This window comes from Equus asinus, chromosome 1 (genome assembly GCF_041296235.1).
Source record: "Equus asinus isolate D_3611 breed Donkey chromosome 1, EquAss-T2T_v2, whole genome shotgun sequence".
Lineage (NCBI taxonomy): Eukaryota > Metazoa > Chordata > Mammalia > Perissodactyla > Equidae > Equus > Equus asinus.
In genome coordinates this window covers 109,269,071-109,285,978 of record NC_091790.1, presented here as the reverse complement: position 1 = coordinate 109,285,978, position 16,908 = coordinate 109,269,071, and the positions used below count along the sequence as shown (strand labels likewise).

At 44.4% G+C, this 16,908-nt stretch overlaps 1 long non-coding RNA gene across 1 annotated transcript; it reads left to right on the top strand.

Moving 5' to 3' along the window:
• The first annotated feature begins 5,208 nt into the window (after positions 1-5,208).
• LOC139041058 (uncharacterized) lies at positions 5,209-11,820 on the top strand. The gene is made up of 3 exons (XR_011495622.1): positions 5,209-5,439; positions 6,860-7,677; positions 8,677-11,820. It is a non-coding gene; the product is annotated as an uncharacterized lncRNA (long non-coding RNA).
• Positions 11,821-16,908: the final 5,088 nt, after the last annotated feature.

Here is a 16,908-nt window from a genome sequence, read left to right as displayed (position 1 = left end):
AAAGGGTCACATTCTGTACTGGGGGTTAGGATGTCAGCATATCTTCTTTGGGGGAAAACAATCCATAACACATACATATAATTTCATACAAGGCATAAATATGATGATATGCATCGATTTTATTTTAAGTGAACATTGTGTCTTACTTTTTTTTATTTGGCTCTGTCCCTCCCTTCTCTCTCCACCAGCATGTGGTATTATGGCTCTTTCTGCCAGTCTAACTGTGAACTGGTGTTTTATTGTTCGCTTTAATTTGACTTTCTCTGACAACTAGTGAATTTAAACATCTCAAATGTTTATTGGCTTGTTGGCCATTTGAATTTATTCCTCATTGAATTGTTCATTTGTATCCTTTGAGCACTTTGCTGTCATTTTGTCTTTTTCTCATCAAATTTAAGAATTTGTATTGTATGTATAAACTTTGTCACTTGTGTTACAAATCTACAAATGTGTCCTTATTATTGACCTATTGACTTTATCATTTTAAAAATCAAATATATTTTCCTTCATACCTCCTGGTCTTGGTTTTAAATGCTCTCCCAATCCTAGAATGGACACGTAGCCTACCAGATTTTTAAACAGTCCCTTCATTGCTGTATTTTTTACATCTAAATATTTAACCTGTTTGAAATGGATTTTGCCATATAGTATAAGGTGGGAGTTCAAGTTCATCTTCTTCCAAGTGGAGAGCTGGGCAGTACTGTCTGTTATCTATTACATCTTTTCTCTGTTGTTATATATTAAATTCTCATTCATATCGGGATTTGTCTCTGGGTCTTTCTAGCAGCCAATTCAGAGAGGAAACACGAAAGACTGGAAGGGTCCCTGACATCTTAGCCATGGTAGGTAGCTTTGGGGTGGTGACCATTTAGGTGACTTATTTACTTTTCATTTTGCTGGGCTGTATATTCCGATTTTTCCTTTAACAAGCATGTGTTACTGGTTTCACAAAAACAGATAAAGGGGAAAAAACAGTAAACCCACTAGTTTCGTCATTCATAGTGTCCTAGGACAAAAACCAACTGCATCTAGGGAGCAGGACTATTATTCCTGGAATAGAGCCTGAGAAGGGTTTCCCTGGGGACACACACATACCTAATAGGGCTGTTCCCGGCAGACCCTGGACAGTCTATTTAAAGACCCTTTTGCCCTGAGGTGGGGCTGATTAACTTTTGGGAAGTCCTTTCCTGCGGCCAGCTCATTGTGAAGTAGCTGGTGAAGGGGTGCTTTCAAGCGTGATTGGCAGTTCTCGCGTGTTCCAGGGCAATGAGTTTAATTGGAAGAGCAGGTTGCTCCAGAGCTGATGCAATAACCACCAGGGCTGAGTGTTCTGTCCGAATGTGTGAAGTGATGCAATAATTGCCTGCGTTAAGCAGCAGCTGAATTACTGGCAGGAATTTAAATGCTTCAAACACTTCTTTGAATTGGTGATTAGAGGGCGCATTCAAATGATAGCAGAGTGACCGGATCCCCATAACCCCAGGGCACAGCGTCTGTCCCTAAGTGATAAGGGTCAGTTAGAGCCATAAAGTCTCATAAAACTGTCCCAGGGCGCTAATGAAAGCCCTGCAGTAAATTTGCAGGGGCCTGGTTGTCAACTGCTTAAAATAATGACAGCAGAGGGGTCCCCTCCCAGTGCAAAGTGACCACCAGCAGCTCGGCCCAAATTAACCCCGACTGACTCCCCAGGCTTCTCCACCCCAGGCCATGGTGCCTCACCCTAGGGGAAGTCAAAGTGTGAGGGCTGGGCCAAATCCTTCCACTCCTCCTGCCAGGCCTGGGACCTGGGGGGTAGCGCTGTCCGCAGACACTTGGAGGAACCCTCACGGTCCAAGCCCGCTTATGGTAAGCCCAGCTTCATGTTTCTTGGCACCACTTCCTACACCTTGGCCCCTAAACCCACAGTAAAAATCTCAATAAAACTCCCATAGCTCTTTCAACTTTAATAAAATAGAGCTTCCTGGTGTACCTTCTAAGACAAACTGGCCAGGAGATCAGTGCCTCATTAAACACTGGGGGATGTCTTCCAAAAATTATAACTTTGGTTTTGGAATCACTTGTATTGAATGCATCGTTTATCTCAGAAATGGAAGATCAAAAGGGCTTTAGTTTTCCTTCTGGGTGGCTGCTTCCAAATGATTTTTACTTCCAGTCATTTCAAGAGGCTGGCTGGGTCTTTTCACTTGCTTGTTATCGGTTTTTGTTTGGTTTTTGCTTTTTCTCTTTTTTCCCCTCTGTCACGGTTGGTCGTTCATTTGCTACTCGACTGTCTATCAAATCCAGCTCTTGAAGATTGAGTCCCAGATGTGCCAGACCATAATGCAGATACAGCTAGATTTAAATTCTTAGCAATACCTCTGAGAGCAGGTGAGGAGAGAGATGTCCTCTTCAAGACGTTTGCAGTGGGCTTGTGGAAAGCTTGGATGTGGCAGCAGGGCACAGAGGCGGTTTGTAAACCTCCAGTTCCCAATGTCCTGGGAGCACAGCCTGTCCTCCAGGACTGGGAACTCAGGGTATTGCAAGGGAGACCTTCCAACTTGGGAGAATTCGCATTTTCCTGCTGTGATAGGATGAAGCAATCAAGTAGCCAGTGTTCTCAGCTCCCCCACCCCCACCTCACACACACAGACTTGCCCTGTGCCCTCCACAGTCCTACCCATCAGACTGGTTCTCCGGGTTTTGTGTAAGAGAATCAGGTGGAAAGGCAGGAGAGGAGGAGGGGGAGTCTTTACATGGGGAGCCCGGTGTTGAGGGAGGCTGTGGTATGTGAGAGGGTGGAAGTGGGTAGGATAAGAGGGAACTTCAAGAAGCATTGGTGAAGCCTTCTGTATGGCCCCCGTGTGGGACAGGGAAAACAAGTGGAGGGCGCCATTTATTTTGACCTGGCTTGGAGACACGGAGAGCGTCTGCTCTTGTAACCTGTCACCCGTTCCCCCTTCAGTTAGGCAGCCTGATTGTCTCTGGAGGGGAGGGCGCCTCACTCTCAGGCTACGAGGTTTGGGCCCGGAGCTCCTGCCTTGTACTCCCCAACCCCCATTTTAGGGGCAGCCTGTGACTCCTTCTCAGGAATCAGCGCCATTCTCCCAGGTCACAGAGTTGGGGTCCGTGAAAGTCAATCCCTGGGGTGTGCTAGAGCCACTGTGAATGACACTGCTCTCATCCAAGGGGTGGCTAATGCTGAGCTATAGCTATAACTGGGACACCAGCGGCTCACTTCTCCACCGCAAGAGCAGGTGGGGGGGCAGGGTAATCCAGCAGTGACTGAAGTCACTCTACCCCTGGCTTCTTCAGGCATTGTTACGTTCCCCCCTTTCTCGTCCTGATGAGCTCCTTTGTGCTGGGGTTCCGTCCCTGGCCAACAAGGGTTTCCTCACCCAGTGCTATTTTGAGCACATCGCTTTGGGGACTGAGTCACGCCAGTGTGAATCCACCTTTTGCAGCTTCCTCTGGATGACACGATTTCCTTGGAACCAATGGAGTAAATCTCTCCCCTCAGACAGGTGACTCCTGTTACTTTCTTTCCAGCACTCCCTTCTTAAGGCTGATACTCCCGGCTCCTTTATACTTTTATGGTATTGACTCAAAGACTTGAAGGTGAAAGATCGGATGGCAAGTTCTCTCCTCAAAAGGGTGCGGGGTTCCTTATCACTGAGTTGCTTTTCTTCTCTTTTCGAAAATGAGGACTAGTCGAAGCTCCAGTGTTCACTTAAATAAAAAAGGGCATACAGGTTGGGGCTGGCCCCGTGGCCGAGTGGTTAAGTTCTCGCGCTCCGCTGCAGGCGGACCAGTGTTTCGTCAGTTCGAATCCTGGGCGCGGACATGGCACTGCTCATCAGACCACGCTGAGGCAGCGTCCCACATACCACAACTAGAAGGACCCACAACGAAGAATGTACAACTATGTGCCGAGGGGCTTTGGGGAGAAAAAGGAAAAAAATAAAATCTTTAAAAAAAAAAAAAAAAGGGCATACAGGCAAGCAGGGCCACATGAGCCACTAAATTACAGGTTCCTACCTGTGAGGCACATTAGCATGACCCATGTCATCTACTACTTATATGGAAGTTTGCCAATAATGTATCTTAAAGATAATTTTCTGTGACTTAGAAAAGTTCTCTCTCATAATGGTGTTCTCACCCACTGGCCTTCTGGTCTTCTCTCTTAAGAGGGGAAGGAAGGAGAGGGTGTGCCTGGGATTATAGCCAGCAGGCCAAACAAGGAGTGAACAATCCTCCACCATTTGTGCCATGGCACAACAAGGGCAGGGACTGCTGGACTGGACTAGAAACCCATCAAGGAGGGGATTGGGTTCTAACTGCCCGTGTGTTCGCAGAGCCTGGTCCGGGCCTGGCAACGGTAGGCATTCAACGGATGAGGAATGAATGAATGATAAACACGGGTGAATGAACAAGTGTGTGCATTCTTAGGGCAACAAGGAGAGCAATGTAAGGAGAGCAATGTGATGAGAGCAATGTGATGAGAGCAAGGTCACCTCGCGTCACAGGAGAAGGTGGCAGTGGATGATACAGTGGAGTCAGAGAACGAAGGGCCCTGAATGTCAGGCCAGAGCGCTGGTAGAGAACAGCCTGTAGGGTGGCAGGAGAACGGAGCTGAGGCATCAGGATACCAGAACCCTAATCCCAGTTCACCCACTAACTCAATCTGTCATTTCCCCTGGGAAGGCTTCCGTCTCCTCTCAGATGAGATGAGTGACTCGTACTGTGGGTTTCTTTCCCATCTAAAATTGAGATCTAGGACTTGTGGGCATCTAGGAGGCCATGGAGTGCCATTGGCAGCACTGCAGCCCCGGTGCCAGGTGACGCTTCCCTATACTCTTTCTGGCACGTGGTGCCCCATTGCTTTGCGTGTTAGTCCCCCTCCTCCAGCCTGACCATTTTCCAAGTTAAAGACTTTATCCTATTTCCTATGTGCCTTCATGACGCTTAGCACAGGAATAATGGAGGATCGCAAACTGGCAGCCCATGGGCTCCATCTACCCTGCAAAGTATTTAGTTGGCCACTTTTATAAAGGATGTAGCAGGCAGAATAATGGCCTCCCAAAGACGTTCTACGTGCTGATCCCCAGAACCTGTAATACTATACCTGACACGGCAAAGAGGCGTGTGCAGATGTGATTGAGTTAATTTTTAAATAGCAAGATTACCCTGGATTACTTGGGTGGGCCCGATGTGATCACAAGGATCCTTGGAAAGTGGAAGAGGAAGAGAGAGCCAGAACCAGAGAGATGGCATCATGAGAAAGACTCCACGGGCCGTTGCTGGCTTTGAAGATGGAGGAAGGAGGCCATGAGCAGGTGGCTGCAGGTAGCATCTAGAAGCTGAAAACAAATTGTCCCCCAGAGGCTCCAGGAGAAACACAGCCCTGCCAACGCCTTGATTTTACCCCTATGAGACCTATGCAGACGTCTGACCTTCAGAAGGGTGAGAGAATAAAGCCATTGTGTTAAGTCACTAGGTTGGTAGTAATTTGTCACAGCAACAATAGGAAACGAATACAGGAGGTAAATGTGAATGCCTTAGGCAGGGCAGGCATCTCCAAGTCAGGCCCACTACTTCTGATTGTTCACCAAGAGGCTTGCTTTGCTTATTTCTGCTACATTTGTGACTCCTGGATGAGCCATAGCCATCACTGAAGTTACTAATTGGGCACCAAGAACATAGGGTTGGGTATCGGGAGAAGACTGTGGCCCTTAACTCTTCCAATAACCAGTGACTGGACTGTGGACCTATTGGTTGACTTCATTTACTCCCCCTTGCCTTGCCCGTAAAATAAGGGGTTACACTAGGCTGTCTCTGTGGAGTTCTTCTAGGGTGTCATGGTTCTATTACTGACTAGAACCCTATCACCATCATATAATTTGGGTTTTGATGCTGCAGTGGCTATTGCTGCCCTGGTGGTTGGGATCATAGTCCCCAGCATCCTCTCTGGCCACACTGGGTGGCAGCAGTCTGTAAACATTCACAAGTACCTGCTCCATTCTTCCTCTAGGAAGAATGAGGACTCAGACCCTGGTCCCTGAACTTGGTATATGGATGCAGTGACAGAAAAGGCCAGTGACCAGATCTAGGTTCTCTGTGCACCAGAGACATTACATTTGTTAAAGGCAACTAATAAGTGGCCAATATATTATTTTAACAAATTCTGTTTGCTGTTCTATAAACAGCCAAAGAGTGAAAATTCTCCCATTGTCTGCCCCTCTGCTTTTCAATCCCCACTATTCCCTGACACATTCCAAGGCGTGGATATTGATGCTGCAAGTGTCAATTATTGCTTTTCCTCCTTCATAGTAGAAAAAATAGTAGTATGTATCCAAAAATGAGCAATGTTTTAACTTTTTTCTCCACTGGACTTAGAACAAGGAAGGAAGGTTGAGAGAGAAAAGCAGAACACAAAATACAATAGGTGCTGGGAAAAGTGGGTAAGCATGTTCCCCAACTCAGTTCAAGGCACCAACTTGACATTTTCCCACTGGAAGAGAGTTTTTACCTTAGGGAGAGAGATCAGCTGTGCTGGGGTGGGGCTTGATTGTCTTCCTAGATAAGAGCCTTGCCTGATAAAGACATTTTTTCAATGATCTTGATTTTCCAAATTGTAAAATCTTATCTTATAAAAAAAATATATCCCTTCATTGTTGGGAAAAATTTCCCAGGCAGTAAAATTAGTTGGGTTCTAGTTCAATGGGCCTCATCGCTTCAGGATGCAACTCTCCAGCCCAGACTGGTCACCAGATTTCCTGCCGAGGGGAAATCGTGAAGAAAGGTGAATTGCAAGTTCCTAGAGATGCAACTCACAGCCTCAAAAGAAAGGACAATCTAATCTTCTTCCCTTGTGCCCCTACAGGTTTATATACTGAGAAGGGAGTCTCCCAGGAGAAAATCCGGAGGAGAGAAGAGGAGTTCATAGCCCCAAACATTTTTCATCATCATTGCAGTAGGGCGTCAATCTGCCATCTGTAAACCCAGACTGTAAAGTGGACCTAGCTGTCTTTATTGTTTCTGATTTGAATTAATTTCTGGCTGAAACCTACATTCCACTGACTGTTGGGAAATGTTACCATTGGGTTCCTTCCCTTACCTCCGTGATGTGCCATAGTTCTGGGATCCTACAAAGTGCTGACCTGTCTAGATTGGAATGTCCAGGTGACCACTGAGGCATCTACTGTCCAGGTCCACGTGGGGCCGTGGTCTGGTGGGTCTCTGCTGCTTGTGTCCCACACTTGAGGCACAGAATTCTTTGACTAGGCTGCCTGGCCCTTCTGCCTGGATGCACCATGCACCACTCCTCTGGGGTCCTGCTGCCCCCCAGTACTCCCCACCGCCTGGTCTCTGCCATGCCTGGACGCACAGTCCTCTTTCCTCTCCTCCTAAGCTGGAAGGAGCCATCTTTTCCCAGGATGGGAGTGAAACTCCAAACTCAACTTGGCTCCTTCAAGATATCCCGTTTCTATCAGCAAGGCCTGTTCTCCCTCTTAACTCTTCCCAGACCCCGAGGAATCACTTGCGGGAGACAAAAGCCAGAAGGACTGTGGATGACTTCTGCCTTTCAGCCTGCTCCCACCTCGTGAGGCAAGAAGCACGCAAGAGACGGTCAGCTTGCATGAAGGGAGGAGAAAATAGAGGAAAAACTTAATACCTCAAAATACGGTCTAGCCACACGAGGTACTCTTTATAAGCAGTACCCCAGAAAAGGGTGCTGACTCTTACCTCCTGAAAGGGGAGCGTGCTGTGAACACACCTTCTCAGTGCTTCTCATGGCTTTGCCAGCACCGAGAGCACAAAAGAGGAACTCAGTAAATGTGTATTCCTTTGGTTCAATTTAAAGCATTTTGCTCAGTGCTAAATTCCTCCTCCCCAGTATTTTACTGTTTTACTGTATAACAAACCGAAGGAACTGCTCATCTCCTTTGTCAAGGTTCAAAATTCTACACACTATGTCTTCATCTTCATTGCTCTTCAGCTACAAATACCTGCTCATCGTGTTCGATTTTTTCTATTTTAGTAATGCTTTTATTTTTATTTTATTTTTGAGGAAGATTAGCCCTGAGCTAACATCTGCTGCCAATCCTCCTCTTTTTGCTGAGGAAGACTGGCCCTGAGCTCACATCCATGCCCATCTTCCTCTACTTTCTATGGGGGACGCCCACCACAGCATGGCTTGCCAAGTGATGTGTAGGTCCACACCTGGGATCCGAACTGGCGAAGCCTGGGCCACCGAAGCAGAACATGTGAACTTAACCGCTGTGCCACCGGGCCAGCTCCAATAATGTTTTTATTTAACCCGATATAAAAAAATCATTTCAACATGTAATCAATGTAAAATTAGGAGACATTTTACATTCTTTTTTCTTTTTTGGTATGAAGTCTTTGTAACCTTGCGTGTATTCAACGCATGGCACACCTCAGAGTAGACTAGCCACATACAGTTGGTGGCCACTTTAAATGTTTTTTTTAAATGCTGGCAGCCTGAGAAATTGCTCTCGTGTTATCTTGCTTAACCTAACGTGAAAAGTACAGTGCTTTGAGTTTGGCCAGAATGGCTCAGATTTGGCACAGCCATGTCTGTGAGGCTCCCGTTACAGGAATGCTGGGGTGGAGGAGGGGGCGGTAAGTAAAAATAGCAATTTCTAACTGGGATATCTTTATTTGTTTTTTCCACAGAGATTTCAGAACACCGAGTGGAAGGCATCAGGGAATTCATAGTTCTGTCAGAGAGAAGGTGCAAATTCTGAAGTACTTGGCATTTACAAATGGATTGTTTCAAACCCACACTGGTCAATCAATTGTTTGGAATTTGAAATGTATTTTTTTTTTTTTTTTCAAAAAAATGTTATAAACACTGGTTTGCTTTCCAGGCAAGCCCAGAGATACTATGGTGAAAACAAAACTTTTTATTTCTCTTAATACCATTGGAACAGAGAAGAAATGCTAACAAAGTCATAGCTTCAATCATATTTGTTTAGTTTTGTTTGAGATCTGAAGAAATAGTTTGGATTTTTCAAAGGTTTTAGACGCTTAGGGAATCAGCTGCTTGTGTTATGTCCATTTTTACTTCCTTCTTTCTTCTTGATACTATAGTCAGTGCCAATAATGTTGGGGATGTCAGCTACAATCATAGGCAAGGGAGACAGGGCTCAAAAACACCAGAAACAGAATGGGAAAATTTTGAGAGAAACTGAGGTATCTTACAGGAAATTAAAGAGAAACGGGAAGGAGAAAAGGAGTCAAAGTGAAGGGTGTGCTTGTGATAAGGAGGTTCCTCGAGGTGTAGTTAATGGACTTGAGAAATGAGGAAGACGTGCAGAATCACTCCAAGGAGGAGGCAGGAGAGAAGTGTGCAGAAATCAAAACCCAAACGCCTTCAGGGCCCAGACAGGTACAGGAAAGGAGCAGGCTGGGGATGAAAGAAAGGGAAATAGTGGGGAGCGTGGCAAACCAGAGTTCAGGAAATTCTAATTTGATTTTTTGTAAAACATCAGTGTGAGCCTAACCAAATACCGCTGCAAGCTGAGTTGTATCTGTTGGCCACCTTTCAGAATCTTTGGCAAAGAGATTAAAAGCAGGAGATCTGGAGTCAGACTGCCTGGGTTCATCACCTGCTTCACCACTTAGTGGTCTGTGACCTCACTTTCCTCGTCTGTATACCGATTTTTCTGACTTCATAGGATTGTTGTGAAGTATGACAACATAGGTGAGAGGCTGGCCCCATGGCTGAACGGTTAAGTTCTCGTGCTCCATTTCAGCGGCCCAGGGTTTCGCCGGTTCGGATCCTGGGCACAGACATGGCACCGTTCATCAGGCCATGTTGAGGTGGCGTCCCACATAGCACAGCCAGAAGGACCTACAGCTAGATTATACAACTATGTGCTGGGCGGCTTTGGGGAGATGAAGAAAAAGTATTGGCAACAGATGTTAGCTCAGGTGCCAATCTTTGGGGAAAAAAAAAAGGAAACTTAAAAAAAAAGATAACACGGGTGAAATGCTTTGCACAGGGCACAGTAAGCCTCCAATAAATGCTCAGTAAGCATCCACTAGAACATAATCCCCTGGACAGTCTGTTTGTTGCTGGATCCCCAATGCCTACAATAGTGCCTGGCACATAGTAGGTACTCACTAAATATTTGTTAGATGACTGAATAGATGGGCGAAGGGAAAAGAAGGAATTATAGGGAAGAGATGCAGGGTCATAAGAGTTCTCCACACTGACCGTGAGACAGCTCAGGTTAGAGGGGTTGCTGAGCTATGTTTTAAGGAGTATAGAGTATCATCTCCCGAACTCAAAAACTTTTAGAACTAGAAGGCAATGAGTCTTTCTTCTGGTCTTTGATGGTTAATTTTATATGTCAACTCAACCAAGACTCGGGATGCCTAGATATCTTATGAAACAGTATTTCTGAGTGTGTTCACAGAGGGTGTTTCTGGAGAGATTCGCATTTCAATCAGTAGACTGAGTAAAGAAGATTGCCCTCCCCACTGTGGGGGGCATCGTCCTATCTGTCGAGGGCCTGAATAGAACAAAAATGTGAAGAAGGTTGAATTTGCTCTCTGCTTGACTGCGTGAGCTGCAACATCAACCTTCTCCCGCCCTCAGTGCTCCTTCTCAGGCCTGTAGATGAAGACTGGAACCCACACCATCAGCTCTCTGGCTCTCAAGCCTTCGAACTACATCACCAGCTTTCCTGGGTCTCCAGCTTGCAGATGGCAACTGGTGGGCTTCTCAGCATCCATAGTCATGTGAGCCAATACCTCATAACGCGTCTTCCCAAATTTTTATATATTTTGTATGCACACCCACACATCCTACTGGTTGTGTTTCTCTGGAGAACCCTGACTAATACGCTGTCTGACCCTTTCGTTTAACACATCAGGAAACCAAGATACAAAGAGACTAAGCCAGGTGTGCAAACCAGGTAGCCATAAACAAGAAAGTCACTGTTTTGGTATGTTTGTGTACATGTGATTTCGCAAGAGAGAAATGCAAATCAAAACCACGATGAGATATCACCTCACCCCTCTTGAATGGCTGTTATCAGAAATATAAGAAGTAAGTGTTGTTGAGGATGTGGAGAAAAGGCAACCTGCAAGCACTGTTGCTGGGAATGCAAATTGGTGCAGCCACTGTGGAAAACACTATGGAGCTTCCTCAAAAAATTAAAAATTGAAATACCGTATGATCCTGCAATTCTACTTCTGGGTATTTATCTGAAGAAAATGAGAACACCAACTTGAAAAGATATACGCACCCACATGTTCACTGCAGCATTATTTACAACAGCCAAGACATGGAAACAACCTAAGTATCCATTGATGGATATATACATACCCACACACACACTGCAATATTATTCAGCCGTATGAAATCTTGCCATTTGCAACAACATGAACGGACCTCGAGGGCATTATGCTAAGTGAAATAAGTCAGAGAAAGACAAATACCATATAATCCCTCTCATACATGGAATTTAAAGAAATAAAAAAAACAACAAACAAGCTCATAGATACAGAGAACAGATTGGTGGTTGCCAGAGGTGAGGGGTGGAAAAAATGGGTAAAGGAGGTCAAAAGTTAAGAAGAAAATAAAACCTGTAGTATGATTAACCCAGAGACTATCAGGTCCTGGGAAAATTGATTTATGGAGCTAAAACTCATGGTAGTACACTAGAAGTCTGCTAGACTTGGGGTCTGCTAGAAGTAATAAGTACTGGTGCAGTATAATGGCAATTGTTTTAGGGTGCCATTGACATACATTCCTGTGATCTGACTCACGTGATCCTGCCATCAGGAAATAAGCATAGTGTGTTTTATTCTGGCCTAGCAAATGTTATCCATAGATTTGTGTATTCTTTGAGCAGTTCCCCTAAGATCACTTTTGTCAGGGCATTTTTTGCACGATTAGTGATTTCACTTGGCAGTTGTTTTCCATTATTTTGCATTGTGTTGTCAGTTGCTTGGGGGAAAAAATGCTATTCCAGGAACTTAGGCCTCTGAACAACATGGAGCACCATGGGCCAGATTTACCCTCCCACTTCAAACAAGTAAAAAAGTGGACAAAATACATAAAACAATCGTTTCCAAGACATGGACATGAGACAACTAAGGACAGTGACCTAAAGAGATGGGGGAAAATAAGATGAGCCCTATGACTGCCCCCATTTACTGCCTTGAGTTTACAGGCCATGGCACAAGGAGAGGAAACCCAGACAGAGCCTAGTAGACTCCCTTAGTGAGAAGACAGAGCTGAGTCTGGGGAGACCAAGGCAGGTCGAGTTTGCAGGAGGGAGTACTGGAGAGGAGAATTCTGTGTGAGAGAGAACTCTGGAGGTTTGCAGAGGGTCCTCCTTGAGAATTCAGTGGACTATGCACACGTATGTGAGGAACCTGCTAGAGACTGGGGAAAGAAGCAGCTGAAAGGATTAGAGGGACCCACACAAGGCTTAAATAGTGCCTATTTCCACAAACCAGAATGGAGAATCTCAAAGTTCATGGGGCCGTGGGTAGACTTTAAAGTACTCAAAAAGTCTTGCCTCGGTAATGGGAAATTATTAACTCTAGGCAAAATGCTGCTTTGGTCTTGCCTAAAAAAGCTTAAGAGCCATGGATTGACCTTGAGGGTGTTATGCTAAATGAAATAAGACAGAGAGAGAGGTGCTGTTACGTGCAGAAGAAAGAGTAATGACTTTGAAGATACAGAAAGGAAAAAAACTAAAAATAAATATCAGTAGGATTTATCCCAGGTATGTAAGCCTGGTGCAGTATTTGAAAATCAATTAATGTAATCCTTCCCATCAACAGGCTAAAGAAGAACAGTCACATGATCACATCAATAGACATAGAAAAAGCATTTGACAACATTCAAAACCCATTAATGATAAAAATTCTCAGCAAACTAGGAATACAGGGGAACTTCCTCTACCTGATAAAGAATATGTGCAAAAAACCTGCAGCTGACACTACACTGAATGGTGAGAGACTTGAAGTTTTCCCACTAAGATGGGGCACAAGGCAAGGATGTTTCCTCTCACCACTCCTTTTCAACATTGTACTGAAGTTCTAGCTAATACAATAAAAAAAGGAAATGAAAGATACACAGATTGGGAAGTAAGAAATAAAACTGCCTTTGTTTCAGATGACACAGTTACCTATTTGGAAAATCTGAAAGAATTGATTAAAATAAAAACAAACTGCTGGAACTAATAAGCAATTATAGCAAGGTTGCAAGATATAAGATTAATATACAAAAGTCAATCACTTTCCTATATACCAGCAATGAACAAGTGGAATTTGACATTAAAAACACAATACCATTACATTACACTACCATTACCTTATAATACATTACCATTAGAATACCATTACATTATAATACATTACCATTACAATACATTAGCACCCCCAAAAATGAAAGACTTAGGTATAAATCTAACAAAACATGTACAAGATCTATATTAGTAAAGCTATAAAATTCTGAACAAAAATCAAAGAAGAATTAAACAAATAGATATTACATCTTCATGGATAGGAAGACTCAATATTGTCAAGATGTCAGTTCTTCCCAACTTGATCTATAAATTCAATGCAATCTCAATCAAAATCCCAGCAAGTTATTTTATGGATATCAACAAGCTGATTCTAGTTTATATGGAGAGGCGAAATACCCAGAACAGCCAACATGATATTGAAGCAGAAGAACAAAGTTGGAGTACTGAAACTACCTGACTTTAAGACTTACTATAAAGCTACAGTAATCAAGACAGTATGGTATTGGGGAAAGAATAGACAAATAGATCAATGGAACAGGATAGAGAACCCAGAAACAGAGCCATATAAATATAGTCAACTGATTTTCTACAAAGGAGCAGAGGCAATAAAAAGGAGCAAAGACAGTCTTTTCAACAAATGGTGCTAGAACAACTGGACATCCACAAGCAAAACAATGAATCTAGACACAGACCTTAAACTCTTCACAAAAAATAACTCAAAATGGATTGCAGACCTAAACGTAAAATGCAAGACTATAAAACTTCTAGAAAATAACATAGGAGAAAACCTAGATGATCTTGGGTATGAAAAGTGACTTTTTAGATACAACACCAAAGGCATGACCCATGAAAGAAATGATTGATAATTGGACCCACACAAGGAATGAAGAGCACCAGAAACGAGTTGAGTTTGGCATTTGTGGATGTGAAGTTATCATCGTTCCTTATCACCAGGACCAACATAACATGTACGTCTGCATAGGTTGTACATTGTACAGCTATATGTTGCAACCCTACTAATCATTCCAGACTTCAGAGACTTTCTCTTTTGGGGGACGGATCCCAAGGAAAATCCCTTGGAAGTTTGGACAGTCCAGAAGGCTCTTCTTTGATTTTTTGCTCTAGCAGGAGTAGTGTATTGGTTGAACCAATTCCTAAGATCAGGTATCTAAACAGAGGTAGGCTCGAACAGGTTTGGGAAAATTTATTTCACCTTGGAAAAATATGAGCCTGATCAGCCATTGGATCAAGTCAACATATTGATTAAGTGCTTGTTACATTCATGGCACCATGCCCAGTATTGTAAATACTGCCATCCTTTATTCACACTGGAACTTGGCAGATGGGCAACCAAAAACTCCTGCGCTGCAATTTCCTCACCTCTCAAATAGGGATAACGTTGCCTGTCTCATAAGGCTGCAACCAGAATTAAACAAGATGGTGCACAGAGAGCCCCTGGAACAGGTTCTGACACAGAGTAGGTGTTTCACAAGTAAGCGCTCTAATACCAACTCACTGGCCTGCCATTCAGCCAGACTCTTCTCCAGGGAAACGGTGGCAGAAAGGGAGACAGGTCACGGTCTAGAATCTTATTATGCAAAGTGTGGTGCCAAGACCAGCAGCGGCAGCATCACCCGGGAGCTTTTTAGAAATGCAGAATTTCAAAACTCGACCCAGACCTACTGAATCAAAATCAGGTGATCTGTGTACACATTCAAGTTTCAGAGCACTGCTCTAGAAAATTGCCCTCTCCAGCTCCTGCCTTTCCAGCCTAGACAAGCTCTCTAAAGCTCCAAAGTAACTCAGCCTAGACAATCGGCCATCCCCCTTTGCCCTGCTTCTCAGGTCTTTGTGCTCCTTCCCAGTCCTTTTCTCTGGCAGACAAGAGGAGGAAACGTTTGCCCATGCCGACAAGTGCTGATATCTAACTCCTACATTTTGCGACCTGTCAGCCAGGAGGGGAATAAGTGTCACATGTCTGATTTTCATTTGGTTTAGGGCTTCCTTGCCTATTTTCCAGTAGGTCACCAGGTCCAGTTGTCTGTATTTATGTAGCAGAAAAGCAACACTACAATGATGCTTCATTATCAAGTATCAAACAGACAGCTTGGGTGGGAAGCCATGGTCCATATGATAAATGCTTTCGAAACAAGAAAAATGTCTCACTTTTTTTTTTTTAAACACTCTCTGGAAAAGCTTTGTACATGAGAGAAAATTGCATTACCAGTTCTCGGAATCTCCATGCTACTGGCTTCAAACTGAGTTTGTAGAATCTGAGGACACCAGCTCCAGGCAGATCCACTATGGGCAAAGGACATTCAGCTGGGGCTATTCATTAGGAAGGGGACAGTTTCTGGCTCAAACAAAGAGACTGTGTTTTGCAAGTTGCAATTACATAAAAATCTAACTGCGTAAGAAGTGCAGTGAGGGCCCCAAAAAGGCGACCTCAGGAGGTGCATTCCCACCAGGAAGTATGGCATAGGCACGGGTTGCATTGGCACAAGAGTCTGGGGGCTTTCTGGAAAAGATGGGGACACAGAATTTGGAGAGGAAGAGATGGGGACAAAGAATTTGGAGAGGACTGTTGGGCCAAGAAGAACTCTTGAAAAACAGAATGACAAAGGACACTACCAGCTGTGAAAAGATCTCAGCCTAAGGCTGATGTCTGCCTTCATCCTGGGTCACCAAGCGCTTGTTAAGAAGAGTTATTTTGATGAGTGGCATTGTTTAGCGTCTGCCCAAAGTCTGCCACCCTCCTGCAGCGCCCCCACTCGCCATTTCCCGAGAGAGAGAGGAATTTGAAAGTACTGAGAGCCTAAAAAAAAGACTTAAGACATCAGGGCCACTGTAAGACACTCCAAAGACAAGCCTGTCCTGGTGGGAGTCTTGTAAATAATTCTGATCAGAGAGGGCTGTCCACTATCTGTGGTGAGCAGCCACAGGACTCCAAGAGTGGCCCAGACAGAGGAGACTGATGGCTTAGTCTCAATAGGAATGCAGAAACAGAATGTAGTCTAGACTGAGGAAATTACTGGGGGCCACGAGGACTGTTAGAAAGGCAAGCACAGGGTGGGGGCACTGGGAATGTCATCCCTGATTTGCCCCCAGAGAGAAACCTCCTGGGTCATTTTCGTCCCTACAGTGTGCCTCTGTTATCTGTACCCACCACACATTACTCTAGGTTGTTTCCATTTTTCTCTGACTAGACTGTGGCTCCATGATGGATTGGACTGAGTCTGAGTCTTGCTCAATTCGCATCCTTACCCCCTAGCAAAGAGCCTAGAATTTTATCAGTTCTAGTTGAATGAATAGTGAGGTTCAGAGGCAAAAGTTACTTTAATTACCACTTCCACTGGTACTCAGATCCCTTGACTGTCATCTCCTGGCTGGTGTAGCTTGGGGTGAAAAGAGATTAAGTTAGAAACTCAGTTACCAAATGATTATGGTCATTTAGGTTGAGAACCTGAGAACTAAAGCTATAATCCCTGATTCTCAACAGAGAAATCACAACCGCACTACTGCCATCGACTAAATGTTAGCATTCCTCCAAAATTCAAATGTTGACATCCTAACCCCCAAGGTGATGGTCTTAGGAGATGGGGCTTTTAGGAGATGATTAGGTCATGAAGGCAGA